We start from the raw sequence: 15,895 nt of genomic DNA on the forward strand, positions 1-15,895 counted from the left end.
CAGACCAGAAAGTTCATTTTTGGATTCCAAGACACTAACGATGAGGTGCTTCAAGATCCCCATTTTTATTATGTTAGTTCAAATATGTATAAAAAAAAAATTTTATTCCAAAGTGCCAGTGCTGATTACCACGTAGAAACCATTTACTTAGATTTACAGAATTTATAGGAAAGTAAAATGTTGTCCTGTGTGATGAACTTTTGAGAAAACAATCATTCATTGAATTTTACACCCTTTGGAGTCCAAACAGCCTACTATTCCCTCATCCTTTGAAATGTGTATCAATATTTCCCAGTGACAAAAACTAAATGGTGATCAACATTATTTTGTCACTTTAACCATTAAGATGACGTCATAATAACAATAATTGTTTGACTTAAAAATTGCCTAATATTTAACAATCAATGTATTATAGTCTTTCAAAGCTCGGACATTTTAAATGTGACTAAACCAAGTGCAGTCTGCTCCCCCAACACAATATTGCATTACTCAGCTGCTCCCTCAATGTAACCCATTCCCCCAATTATATATTGCACCACTTTCGCTCTCCTCTCCCCCTTCTCCTCTTCCCCCTCTCGCTCCCCTCAGGCCTTTCCACCCTCTACTCCCCCCCCCCCCCCCAATCCTCAGCACAGTAAAATAATGTGTGGGTCGGGGTCTGGTTTTGGGTGGGGGTTTGGGGGGGTGAATCACCCCGTGTGGGGGTGGGGTTTGGGGGGGGTGAATCACCCCAGGTGTGTGTCGGGTTCTGGGGTTCGGGGTCTGCTGCCGATGCAGCACAGGGTCTGTGACTGGGTGGGCGGAGGGACCAGACTGTCCCCAACTCTGCTGCAGCTGACGGGGTCATTGCCGGGATTTATGTCATCGTGTGTCAGGTGGCCAGACAGCACTGACCCCGGGAGTAGTGTGGGGGCTGTCCAGAGGGATCCGCTCCTTCGGCCACTTACACCAAGTATCTGAGTGTCCCTTGCTGCTCGGGTTCAGAGTGCTCAGTCACCCTCCAGCCCCGGGCGGTCGTGGGCCAGGAATTGCCCTCAATCCGCTGGCACGCTGCTCTTTCGCAAATCAGTCACGAAAATCATTTGTATATTTCCTCTGTCCGTGAGCAGCAGTGATGTTGGCGGGTTTTACCACCTAAGAATGTAGGTGTTGCGTGTGTGGCACGGCAGAAGGATTGAGTGACTCCGTGCATCACATGCCTTGCGAGTGCATTGTGATGTCATTCGGATTTGTCGCTGGAGCGCTGGAGTGCCCCTTCCTTCCTGAATTGGGCCGTCCTGCCTTGTGAGTGCATTGTGACATTATTTGGATTTTTGTTCCATAATTGGTGAGTTTTCGAGCTGTTTTAAAAATTTAGACGATTAATAACTTCGGAAATATGGGTGGAAATACGACAGTAAGATGTTTCTCGCCACCAGGTGGAAAAAGTGAGTAGGAGCCAGGCTTGTGGGCTCACTCACTCACCTGGGAGCTAACAGCAAACACTGACCATTTTAGTTGTTCTCCGTGGCTACAATGGTAGGATGAACAGAGACTGGATACACAAATAACCAGTTTTGTGCAAAGTAGGCATGGAAGGCAGCAAAATGTTATAAAGTTAAAGTTAAAACCTAAAATGCTGTCAGCACTCTGCAGGCCAAGCAGCATCTGTGAAAAATGAAGGAGAGTTAATGTTTCAAATCAGGTAAGTCTGAAGAAGGGTCCAATAACATATGGAGAAAGGGAGTAGAATTGAAAGAGAAGTTTATTAACCATATAACCATATAACAATTACAGCACGGAAACAGGCCATCTCGGCCCTACAAGTCCGTGCCGAGCAATTACTAGTTTTCTCTATTTGAGTCCCTCCCCCCCATTGTAGTTTAAAGTCTCCCCAGTAGCCTTTGCAAATCTCCCCACCAGGATATTGGTCCCCCTTGGGTTCAAGTGCAGCCCGTCCTTTCTGTACAGGTCACACCTTCCCCAAAAGAAGTCCCAATGATCCAGAAACTTGAATCCCTGCCCACTGCACTAGTCCTTCATCCACAAATTTATCCTCCACCTCGCTCCATTCCTACTCTCACTGTCGCATGGCACAGGCAGTAATCCTGAGATGGTTACTTTTTTGGTCCTTTTCCTTAACTCTCCTCCCAATTCCCTAAATTCTCCCTTCAGGACCTCTTCTCTTTTTTTTACCTATGCCATTGGTACCTATATGTACCACTGCCTCAGGCTCCTCTCCCTCTGATTTCAGGATATCTTGGACGCGTTGAGACACATCCGTGACCCTGGCACCAGGGAGGCAGACCATCATCCAGGTCTCCCGACTGCGTCCACAGAATCATCTAACCGACCCCCTAACTATAGAGTCCCCAATCACTACTGTGTGGACTAGTTTAGCCAGGCGTATGTGGGTGTTGGTGGAGTGCAGTTGGTTGGTCCCCTCCAACAATGCTGATGTGGGTGGAGGTGCAGAGGGATTTCATGGCAAAGATGGAGCGACTGAGACCAGGAAATAAGGAACTTTAGAATAGGGAAGGACATCAGATGTAACGGGGAAAAAGGATGGAGTCAAGGTGGAAATAAATAATTTGGCAGGATAAGAGGAGGCTGATGATAACCTTCTTTCATTCTAGCTTCAGCAGTTGACTTCCAATGTGTTTGGCTCATTGATGTTTCCTGACAGCACATGCATGCTAAGCTTATTAGCTGGTCATTTGATTTCCTGCACTGCTGTTGTTCTTTATGTGACAAGTTTATTGTTGGATCTTTGTGCTCAGATTCCTTTGAGATGGCCACATTCTCTTCATTAACTTTGTTGCACTGACTGAGGCCAAACCTCATGGTCATGATCAAACCCAGATCATGGTCGCCACTGGCTACTTCTGATGGTGAGAAGGCTCACCCTCTCCTACTGGTCAGTTATCATCTGCGTTAAGTTGGGCAGCCCCCAGTCAATCAGGTACTGACCATTTAACCTTCACCTTCCTCTATCGGTACATGGGGATTAGGGAAGTTTCTTTCCTGACAAGCAGACATCAAGTAGTTACCCTTGAAAAAAAACAAAAGACAAAAAGGTTCCCCAGCTTGGCAGCTGGAATGTCAGCACTATGTGTCCCACAATCAATGAACATTTGCAGTCGATATCTGACTGTTGGATCTCCTGACCAAAGAATTACAAAAGTGCTTTCGCTAACAAAGAGGTTTACTGAACACTGAAAATCATGCAAATTGGAGCTTGTTATCTTGTGTTATAATATGATTATAAATTTCCATGTTAAAGGCTATCAGCCTTTAAACATAGTGCCAGCAGCCACACGCTATCAGCCACGGACTGTTCCCACAAGACTCTTATTACAATAGTGAACAAGTCATGGCTCTTTTTTAAAGCATTAAACATTTTTAAATGAATAATTGGTTTGAACATACATTTTTGTGGGATTGTGTTTGGAATCGGGCACTGAATTTGAAAAAAAATGTTATTACAAAAGCCCTGTGACACTTTTCACGTGGCCACTCTTAATGTACAATATCAGTGGTGATATCTTTAAAGCTAAACAACTACAGGTTCCCCCAATTGACTGGTTATTACACCCTTGGAGAACTCTGGCAATTTTGTCACACATGGTATCCCTTTCAAAAAATGTTGACTTGGTTAAATAAGCGAGTTTGGTATTCCGAAAAAGGCAATGAATCATGGGATTTGTCAAAGGTCATTTGCGATAAAGAAAAGCAGTCGATGTGGTGGCTGTAGAAACTGTGTATAAGTCCTTACCTTTAAAAATATATTTAACCTGAGGAACGGGGGCGCCAGGTAGCAGGAGAGCCGGGTGTAACAGTGAGAGAGAGGGGGCAGATGTGAGTGGGAGACAGGGGGGAGACTGGCCCGACGGAGAGAGATTCTTGGCAGCTGCGCGCACACAGACCCACATCTCATCCAAAGCCACGTCTCATCCAAACCCCCCCCCCCCCCCCCCCCCGAGTGTCCTATCAGTGTCAGAGTGCCAGATAGGTCCGGGCCAATGCGACACCAGCCCAGAGCAGCTGCAACCCCAGGCCCACAACCAAAGCGGAGAAGAAGCACCAACTGCAGCCCAACCCAGCTCCAACTCCCAAGGAAACCGCTTCCCGACAGACCGGGGACCACCAGCCGTAAACCCCCGCCCCACCCAACGGCTGCCGGCCATCCCCCCTGGCGCTGGCGAAAGCCGAGCATGGAGCCATCAACGGGGGCACACACAAAACGCTGCAGCAACACAGCGTGTCAGGCAGCATCCCCGGAGAAAAGGAATGGGTGACGTTTCGAGTCGAGACCCTTCTCCAGAGATGTTGCCTGACTCGCTGATCCACCACAGCACCCCTTGTGCATCCCCGCCGATAACCAGCCGTCGGCCTCTACCGGCACCAAGGGGGCCAAACGACAGCCACTGGACAAGACGAGAGGTGCAGCTGATGGTCCCTGGTCCGTCGATGGTCCCTGGGAGCTGGAGCAGAGCAGAGCAGAGCAAAGCCGGGCCAGCGCCCCCCCTCCCCCCGCTCCGGCTGGCTGCAAGTCCGGAGCCACTGGTGCCCCGCCAACCCAGGACATACTCGGACACCTCCAGCCACCCACGGACACGGACGGGACACCCGGGAGGTGCAGACTTAAAAAATCAAGTCTGCAATTTATCCCATCAGATAAAGCATAAAACGAAGTTTAATTTGACACCTAATTCACTTTGTTATCTTCAGTATTAAAAGAGTTATGGCCATTTTCATACTCGGAAATTAGCATCTTGTTCCCTATTGCTTTTCCATTGACTTAACACAAAAGCTGTGATCGAGAACAGTCAAAAGCCTATAACTTTCTTAAAAATTAAGAGAACTGAAAGAAATGTTCAGTAATTATAGATTAAAGCATTCTGAGACAAATATGAAACAATCTTACTTGGATGACCTGAAATTAAAGCATATAATTAGTTAGTTACCTAATTGTGCCTAATTAAAAAATTCAGTTACTAGATCTAAACATGTGTCCATTTCATAAGAAAAGGTTAACATTTATAAATAGCCTAAGTGTCCAAATAACATTCACACAAGAATTCACAATGTAACATGATTTTTAAATCTCATTGTCATGAATTTATAGGCCAAATGGAAGGAATTTAATGTTTAATTCCCGTAAATTAATGGGATTTTAAATAATCTTGCGAGTGGGTTTTTGTGGAAATTATAGGGAATTTGCAGGGAATTTGAAACCCATATCGGCAGGAAAAACACTGCCGGTTCATATGGGGGCAAAATCATATTTTCGCCAAGGAAATTTTGATTAAAGTCATCCTAAGAAGCAAGTTTATATGTAAAATAAAAAACTTACCCCGTGTTTTGTCCCCTAGTCAAGTCAAGTTGTGTATTCGTCACATACACATACGTGATGTGCAGTGAAATGAAAGTGCTCACCCTAAAAACAGCTCACCCTATCCACAGTATCCCCATTTATCCTCAATGTAGTGTACATCCTCGGATGATGTGTCCTCCTAAAGTCCACGATCAGCTCCTTAGCTTTTTTGATGTTCAAGAGGAGGCTGTTATCCTGGCACCAGAGTGCTAGATCAGCCACTTCCTCCCGGTAGGCCTTCTCATCGTTGTCTGAGATCAGGTCCACCACCACAGTGTCATCAGCAAACTTAATTATTGAGTTGGAGCTGAACCTAGCCACACAGTCATGTGTGTAAAGGTAGTACAATAGGGGGCTGAAGACGCAACCCTGGGGCGATCCTGTGCTCAGGGTGAGGGACTTTGATGTATTCCCTCCCATCTTGACTACCTGGGGCCTGGCGGTGAGAAAGTCCATGGCCCAGGCACACAGGGGGGTGTTGAGCCCTAATTCCAGTAGCTTATCAGCCAGTCTGGTGGGGACTATCGTGTTGAAGGCTGAACTGAAGACTATGAACAGCATCCTCACGTGGCCCCCCTTCTGGCTGTCAAGATGAGAGAGAGCGGTGTGCAAAACCAGGGAGATCGCATCGTCCGTGGATCTGTTCGGACGGTATGCGAACTGCAACGGGTCCATGTTGCGAGGGAGGAAGGCGCAGATGTGTTCCTTCACCAACCTCTCAAAGCATTTCATGACTACCGAGGTGAGGGCCACTGGACGGTAGTCATTCAGACAGGCTGGGGAAGCATTTTTTGGTACCGGTACAATGATGGATTTTTTGAAGCAGGCAGGGACCACGGACTTGTCCAGGGAGAGGTTGAATATTGAGCACCGGAGCTAGCTGCGTAGCACAGGAATTGGGTACTCGCCCCGAGATGCCATCGGGGCCTGCAGCTTTCCTCGTGTTCACCCGTGTCAGAGCCCTCCTTACGTCGTGCTCGGACAGCGAGAATGTGTGCACATTCCTCCCTTCAGCTTCGGTAGCCAGCCCGTTGGTGGTATTGTCGATAGTCGGTAGACCTGGGGTGGTGTTGCCCATCTCGAAACGAGCGTAAAAGGTGTTCAGGTCATCAGCTAGGGAGGTGCCAGCATTGCGGATGAGGGTGGAGTGCTCCGGTAGTTGGTTACAGTCCGTAGCCCCGCCACAGGCTTCTGGTGTCCTGCTGCTCCATCTGTGACTCCATCTTGTCCCTGTGCCTCCTTTTTGCGTCCTTCACCGCCCTTCGCAGTCGGTAGGACTCTACCTTGTAGACGTCCATGTTTCCTGATGCCAGGCCCGAGTTGTAGACAGCGGTGCGAGCATTCAAGGCAACACGAACGGACCTGTCCACCCAGGGTTTTTGATTCGGAAAGGTGCTTTCCCTTACCGTGGGGCCAATGTTATCAGTTATTGTTGCGTTGAAGTCCGTGACTGCTTCCGCGAACTCACTGACATCACTGGAACTTGCTAGGAACGTATTCCAGTCGACATCGCACAGTGCATCTTGCAGCATGGCCTCTGACTGGTCAGACCACTGCTTTACGTCCCTCGTCTCTACCGCTTCCCGAACTATCGTGAGATCCGTCCCATTGTAGGTGTTGACGGCGTTAGAAGTCGCTTTTTTATTTTACTCCAGGGATTAAATTGTCACTCAATTTTTTTTTTTTAAACTTCCGAGAATGGAAGTCGGAATGTTTTTTCTGCATGGTAAGATGTTTCTCGCCACCATGGGGGAAAATGTGAGTAGGATGTGTGAAAATGAGGAGGCTGTGGCCTAGCGTTTGGAAGAAGACAGGAATTAACCATTGACACAGAGACACATCGTGGGCACAAACCAAAGACTTTTAGTTATATAGAGATTGTTTTGTTATGGAAAATAGCATTGTGGTTCTAATAATTCACATTTCTTGTACATAAATGGATTGTATTTTCAAATGTTTTTTTAAAGTGCTTAATATCCTGATATTGTGATAATTCATTTTGTTTTCTGATGTGAAATGTATAAATCAGAAGTTTGAATGATACCAAAATATGGATTGAAATTGCTTAAAATATATGAAGTACTCGACTAAGTGGGACCTGTTGGGCCCCATGTTCACATGGGAGGGCTGGTCCCCCAACACAATGTTCCACCTCCCCACCAATTCCAATATTTCTGGCCAGTGGGGGGGGGGGGGGGCTTTCTGGAGCACTAGTATGTGTGTTGTGGGCTGAAGAGACTGGTTTCCAGACAGCGAGTATGGACATTGTGGGCTGAATGTATTCTTGGGCTGGCAGCTCAGTGACTCAGGCCTTGTGGGCTGACATCTCAGTCACTCAGGCCTGATGGGATGGCAGCTCAGTCACTCAGACCTGGTGGGCTGACAGCTCAGAAGCAGCCAGATATTCTGCCTAAAACAGGTGAGAGACTATGAGAGAGAAGGGGGAGAGGGTGGAGAATCAATTTTAGACATTTTCCATCTTTTCTGCAGATCACAGCAATGAAGGAGGAATGGCTATCCTGGCCTGGATCTCACAGGGAGCAAATGAAGGGAGGGAGAAAAGTACTGGGGTGAGGTTTAATACTTGCAGGGGGAATACATACTGTTGGGGCAAAGGGACTCCTGAGCTAGTACAGGCCTGATGGGCCAAAGGGGCTCATAAAAAAATCTGAGTGAAATCATAGTGAAAGGTGCTTTTTCTTTACTTTTCCTGGCCTGGCACGGCTTTTGGGCCAAAATGCTCCTCCTGGGCTAAAACGGGCATTTTGAGCGAAATGGATAGGTTTCTCTGCTAATAGGGGCCTTGTGGGCTGGAATTAATGGTTTCAGACAGGCCAAACAACTCCTTTCATTTCATTTCCAATTGCATTGCAGTTTCAAGCACAGGGCAGGCCGAATAGCTCATTGCATTTTCATTTCACTTCCATTGCCATTGCAGTTTCAAGCACAGGGCAGGCCAAGCCAAGCCAAACAGCTGATTGCATTTTCATTTCACTTCCATTGCCATTGGAATTTCAACCACAGGGCAGGCCAAGCCAAACAGCTGAATGCATTTTCATTTCACTTCCATTGCCATTGCAGTTTCAAGCACAGGACAAGCCAAGCCAAACAGCTGATTGTATTTTAACTTCACTTCCATTGCCATTGGAGTTTCAAGCACAGGGCAGGCCAAGCCAAACAGCTGATTGCATTTATACTTCACTTCCATTGCCATTGCAGTTTCAAGCACAGGCCAGGCCAAGCCAAACAGCCGATTGCATTTTAACATCACTTCCATTGCCATTGCAGATTCAAGCACAGGGCAGGCCAAGTCAAACAGCTGATTGCATTTTCACTTCACTTCCATTGCCATTGCAGTTTCAAGCACAGGGCAGGTTCAAGCTAAACAGCTGATTTGCATTTTCACTTCATTTCCATTGCCATTGTACTTTCAAGCACAGGGCAGGCTCAAGCCAAACAGCTGATTGCATTTTCACTTCATTTCCATTGCCATTGCAGTTTCAAGCACTGTGCAGGCCCAAGCCAAACAGCTCATTGCATTTTCACTTCAATTCAATTGCCATTGCAGTTTCAAGTACAGGGCAGGCCAAACAACTCATTTCATTTTCATTAAGGGCTAACAAATCATTTATTCAAGTATTCTAGTTATTGCATACTCACAGTGTTCTGTAGATTCCCAGCTCAGTCGTGGCCTCTCCCTCGCCATCTTGCAGAGACTGAGCCATGCACAAGCTTCCGGGGTTTATAGTCCTGCCCCCCCCCCCCCCCCCCCCTTCAACGCGGTGATTGACAGGAGAGAGAATCTCAAGATTTTTTAACACATAACTCTTTTATTTTTTATCGATGGGAAAATTCCTCAGGGCCTGATCACCAGAGGAGAACTCTGAATAAGATGGCCAAAAAATAACAGCATATATGGTAGCGTTTTTTCTAAAATCAAACAAAAGCGCAAACAGAAAGTGGTCAAGTGAGACTTTAAATTATATAGATCGCAGTATTATTATGCTTTTTTCAGAATCAGATTCAGAATCACACTTTATTCGCCAAGTATGTTTTGCAACAATCAAGGAATTTCATTGGTCAGGTCAGTCATACAATTAAAAGCAACAGATCACTCAAAAAAACACAATTTAACATAAACATCCACCACATTGACTCCTACACATTCCTCACTGTGATGGAAGGCGAAATAAAGTTCAAGTCTCTTCCTTTTGTTCTTCCTCGGTCATGGGCCTCAAGTCCCCATTGACGGGATGATCTTGACTCCCGTAGCCGGTGGTGCTCGGGCCCTCCGCGTAGAGGTGATCAAGCTCCCGCATCGAGGGCATGTCAGCTCCCCCGCGGCGGGCGATCGAACCTCGCGTCGGGGCAGGTCGAACCTTCCGCGACGTTGGAGCTCCTGACTAGCCTCACCAGAGACTGCGAGCCTTTGATGTTGATTCTGCGGTGGTCTTGGTGAGAGCGATCCCAGGCAAGGGATCAGCTCCGATGTTAAGTCCACGCCCCTTGGTGTGGCTAACGACAGTCCAAGGAGGCTTCCAGCTCTATCGATGGTAGGCCGCAGAGCCCGGAGAATGTGATCCGAAAATTGATCACATCTCCGGGAAGGTAAGAGGTTGAAAAAAAGTTTCCCCTGATCCCCTCCCACCTCCCCCCACATAAAACAAACCGAAGAAAATTAAAACAAACTTTTAACGCACTAAAAAATAACAAAAAGAAAGAAAATACAAACAGACTGCCGGCAGAGTAGCCGTCTCCCCGGCGCCCCTGGTGGTTTTCCATCTTTAAATTACTTGATACTAATATGTTTAATATGATTTGAAGTTTATCCCATTATTTACAGAACAATTGTTCCTTCTCCCCAGAGATGCTGCCTGACCCGCTGAGTTACTCCAGCATTTGTGTCTACCTTCGATTTAAACCAGCATCTGCAATTCTTTCCTCCACAACTGTTCACCTTAGGTAGTTTTCACCACCAGTGAACTGGTTCAAGACCACACTAGGGGTTGATATAATTGCTCAGCTGCTGGATCAGTTGAACATACGTTCTTTTAATAGGATTTACATCTTTATTACTGTTGAGCAATTTAAAAGTCTAATCCTTATTTTTCTTAATTACAATTGAAGCATAATTCTTGAAATTGTGACAAGAGACACCTAGGCTGTGTGTGTGTGTGTGTGCGGATTTATGTGTGCATGTATGTGTGTGTTTGCATGCATGGAAGTGTGCGTATGGATGGATGTGTGTGTGTGTGGACGTGCGTATGTATGTATGTATGTATGTGTGGATCAGTGGGTGGATTGTCGCAGTCATTCACCGGCACGCCATTATCATAAGTAATTCACTCATTGGTTAAATAATTTGACCAAATAAACAGTGAAACGATCCACATTAAAATAAAACTATATATAATAATTTTTTTCCACAATTTATTTCTTTTGTGTACTTTGAACCTTTACAAATGATGCAATGCGCTGGTAGGACATGCCTACGGTCAGTGTGCTCGACAGTTGCTGTTTGTTGACTATGACTTGTCATGGATCGAAGCAATCTCTTTGGGGCCGGCTCATCTGCTTCACCATCAGGAACTGCCTCTTGAGGTGATTCACCTGCTTCAGGCTTTTCAGCGTCTTGAACTCAATTGAAAGAGGAAAAAGAAAACAGACAAGGAATGAAAAGTAAAATAAATCAACATCCTCAAATATATCTTATCATTTTTCAAAGTAACATCATATGACCATAAGTACAAAGATTTGTTGTTTGTCCTATCATTACCTTTCATCCTTCTAGACTTTGCTATCGCTCGATTTATTGTTGTTATGTTGCAGAAGTGACGATAGCACTCTGCATGATAACCCGGGATACACTGCTGCCTCCTAATAATAGAAGATAATATGTGTCAGTGTGTATTTTACATCTTTTCATGTTTTATATTATGTAAGACAATATCGACATATCAATGAGGAAATTAAACATGTACGCATGTCCAGGTAGATGGGATGGCAAGTCTGCAAATTATCAAATTAGTGTTCATTAAAGCACTGTGAATGTCCACACAAAACACTTTTGTGTGGACAGGCTCTGAAGAGTGGAGGGGCAGAAGCTGCAGAAAAGAAAAATCTCATATTACTTAGGTCTGCATGGACTTCAATTCATAAAATGTCAATCTCTTCTTAATGTCAATGACACTGACACTGTAATTTACTGCCATAGATAAGACTTCTAGTTCAAGTGTAGGAGCAGAGGGTGCAGCATAGCAAGAGAATGAAACATCTCATAGTACCTAGGTCTGTATGGACTTCAATTCATAAAGTGTCAACCTCTATTTAATGTCAATGGGACTTACACTGTAATTTACTACAATTAATAAGTTATTTCAAGTTTAAGTAGAGGTTTCTTCCACTTCCATCCACTTAGCAGCACATTCTTCAGACTTTTTAATGCTTTTCTCACTAAATTCAAGCTGCAAGTTTCCACGACATGTATTCCACAGAATAACAAATCGGAATCTCCAGTACAACGGGCATCTGTAGAGGCACCCTCAGCCATTTTGTGTGCTAGCCTGAAGCAAAGCGCATGATTGGCCAACTGGCAGACACCTCAATGTTAAACGTGCTTTTATTGGAAGATTTTCCGTTTTTTCTCTAATTTAATTTAAAAAATGTCAAAATCTTGTTCATGACGAGTTTCAGGGGTGATTTATATAATTATTTTACACAAAATGTGAAAATTTCATGTAGTTTGGTGACTTGGGTCACAAAACTGTAGAATAAAGCACCTCGGCCCACTGCCAAACCAGAATTTAAAAACTTAAAGAGAATCTATTGTGTGTTAGTTTTACACTTGAACAGTTGCACAAACATGCCAACGTTTAAGAAACATTTGGACAGGTATATGGATAGGTCAGGTTTAAACGGTTATGGGCCAAACACAGGCAGGTGGAGCTAGTGCAGATGGGATATGTTGGGCGGTGTGGGCAAGTTGGGCTGAAGTACCTGTTTCCACACTATATCACTCAGTTTTGCCTCTGTTATATACCCATGCAAACAACTGCAGAGAAGAGTCAACATTACATTTTCATTGAATTTGGATGATGGTTCTTATAGGTCTTTGATCCAATGCAAAGTTAATTTCCTGAAGGGGGTAAGAGAGCAGCATGGGAAGAACTAGGACTCTAGTGAGTGGTAAGAGATTGTTGGAACTGAGGCCTTCATTGCTTTGTGAGTCTAATGCTGATGAATGTGTGGGTTTTCTGAATAACTGGATTTGATAATGGTCCAACTGACTAGTGATATGCAATGGGGATGAAAGAAGAAAGAGCAGCTAAATGCCAAAACATTCTGGATGGAACAAAACCCATGATCTGGTCAACACCTTCAAAAATCATGCAATCAAGAGCAATAGCAATGGTGAAGTTGTAAGATGTTGAATTGGTGCTTGATATTCCTCAAAGTGGATTTGCATTGAGAGTGGATAATGGTTATAAAAAAGATGTCTTCTGATAGTAAGGATAATATTGAGAGAATTCTTTATCTGTGGCAGTGCGAAATGCAGAAAATCTGATTTCATGAGAGGCTGGGATGTGGATCTGTGTAGATTAACCCTTATTAATCCATGCCATTTATAATCTCCACTATACATATATGCAGGCCACCCATTACATGGTATTACGGTACTACACTAACAAGGGCACTGAGGTCACAGTAGCAATGCCGAGCTGGGAATGCATGGTGGGAGTTTGAATGTTCTGCATTATGAATGGAATAAAGACTAATGTTTCACCATGTATGTTGTCGTGGATCATTCACAAACATGTTGTCAGAAATGGGATCCCTGTTTTTACATGGTGAGTCGGGTATACATGAATGTATGTTTTGGCTGTCTTCTACAGTTATTTCAGTCAATGCCCCATGGGGAAGTGTCGGCTCGAGCGCATATCTGGTTTGGGGACTGTAAAGCCTCTGACTGGAAGTCCGTGCAGACAGTGGTGAGGACGGCTGAAAAAATCATCGGGACTTCTCTCCCTTCAATCGGGGACATTGCGAACAAACGTTGCTTATCTAAGTCCAGCAGTATTATAAAGGACCCCACACATATCCATCATGGACTGCTCACTCTGCTGCCCTCGGTCAAAAGATATCATAGGACAAGGAGCAGAATGTCAAGGTTTTGCAACAGTTTCTTCCCACGAGCGATCAGACTCTTGAATGCCATGTAATGGGCCGCCACCATTATCTATTTTATCTTTTTATCCATTTTGTCTTTTTATACATTTTATACTTCTGTTCAATTTTGTGTTGCACGGGGAGCCAAATGCAATGGAATTTTGTTTAGAATTGCATATATCGATGTATTTCTAAATGACAATAAAGTTTTGATTGATTGATTGATTGATTGATTGATTGATATGGAGATTGTTGTGGCTAGGCCTGTTAACACAAGTGCGGCAATAACGAATAGTCTTTTTTCTTTTTACAATAGTGGCAGGTTTTGTCGTAAGCGAGGCATTGCTGACAAAATTTCAGTTGTGAGCCGCCGCAATTACCACAGTTATGGACCAATGGGTCGGTCACCCTCCCTGGGGCTGTAGGTGGTTGTCGAGGGGTTGTTTACGGTTGTCAATGACTGGTGTCCCATGACACCCAGGTCTCATTGCATCTCCCCTTTTCCTAATCGGCCACCATTTAGATTATAGTCTGCTTTCCTGTTTTTGCCACCAAAGTGGATAACCTCACATTTATCCACATTATACTGCATCTGCCAAACATTTGCCCACTCACCCAGCCTATCCAAGTCACCTTGCAGTCTCCTAGCATCCTCCTCACAGCTAACACTGCCCCCCAGCTTAGTGTCATCTGCAAACTTGGAGATGTTGCCTTCAATTCCCTCATCCAGATCATTAATATATATTGTAAATAGCTGGGGTCCCCCCCAACTATACTCAAACAGGAGTACTTATTGTCAAAGTGTACCGCCACCGGGGTACTCTCTAGTCCCTGCCTGTGCCCCTTGCCTCTCCCTACCATGACCCACTTGCCTGCTTCCTGTGGTCTTGGAGTGACCACCTACCTGTAACTCCTCTCAATGACTTCCTCGCTCTCCCTGAGCAGACGGAGGTCATCAAGCTGCTGCTCCACGTTCCTAATACGGTCCCTTAGGAGCCCCATCTCGATGCACCTGGCGCAGATGTGGACGTCTGTAAGGCTGTCAGATTCCTTGATCTCCCACATCTGACATCTAGAACAGCAAACTGCCCTGGCCCTCATACTCTCCTCTTACCTGGGATACAATACAAAACCAAGTACAATACAAAACAAACTGTCACAATACAATCAGCAGGGATCTGTCTCCCAATCAGCTGCTCCCTCTTGTCAGCTTCCACCAATCAGCGGCTTCCTCAAGCCCACTTGTTTTTGAAGTGCGCGTGGAACTTGGAACATTGCAGATTCCTCCCTCCGCGACCTCTCCAATGGCTTTCGGGAGTCTGTAAGCAACAAGCCCCGCGCACAGGTTTTATCCCTACCGCTCGGGTGTAGCTCCTCCCTCAGCGACCTCTCCAACGGCTCTTGGGCCTCTAATTAGTTAGTTACCTAATTGTAGGTAATTACAAAATTCAATTACTAGATCTAAACATCTATCAATTTCTTAAGACTAGGTTAACATTTTTAAATAGCCTAAGTGTCCAAATAACATTCACACAAGAATTCACAATATCACATGAATTTTAAACCACATTGTCATGAATTTATAGTTCAAATGGAAGGAATTTAGTGTTTAATTCCCGTAAATTAATGGCCATTTTAATCATCTTGCGAGTAGAATTTTGTGGAATATGAAATTTGGAACGTTGCGGTTACAGTGCATTTAAACCCCATATTGGCAGGAAAAATACTACCGGTTCGTATGGGTCCTAAGTCACCTTTTCGCAATGTAAAATTTTGATTAAAGGCATCATAAGAAGCACGTTTATATGTAATATAAACGGCTTTCCTTTACCTGTCCCCTAAGTGAAATCAGTCCCCGACGTCGGTGTTGACGGCTTTAGAAGTTGATCTTTAAATTACTCCTGCAATTAAAATATCCAGTGCAGTTTAAAAAAAATTAATAAAACCGATGTCAGAGCGATTATTCTTCAGCAGTTAAACAGCCTGACAAAAATCGATTTCAACTGGCTGACAAAAAAGGGCATTTTAAACCCGCCCCCCTCTCAAATGCGCCAAAGTCGCGCACACGGGCAGTGACAGAACTGCAGCGCCATTGAAGGTAAGTTTTGTAACATACCTACCGGGTGCTGGGTTTGCAGCTATTTACAATATACATCAATGATTTGGATGAAGGGATTCAAAGTAACATTAGCAAATTTGCAGATGACACAAAGCTGGATGGCAGTGTGAACTGTGAGGAGGATGCTATGAGAATGCAGGGCGAATTGGACAGGTTGGGGGAGTGGGCAGATGCATGGTAGATGAAGTTTAAAGCAGATAAATGTGAGGTTATCCATTTTGGTAGCAAAAACGGGAAGGCAGATTACTATCTAA

Source organism: Leucoraja erinacea, chromosome 6 (assembly GCF_028641065.1).
Source record: "Leucoraja erinacea ecotype New England chromosome 6, Leri_hhj_1, whole genome shotgun sequence".
NCBI classification, from domain to species: domain Eukaryota; kingdom Metazoa; phylum Chordata; class Chondrichthyes; order Rajiformes; family Rajidae; genus Leucoraja; species Leucoraja erinaceus.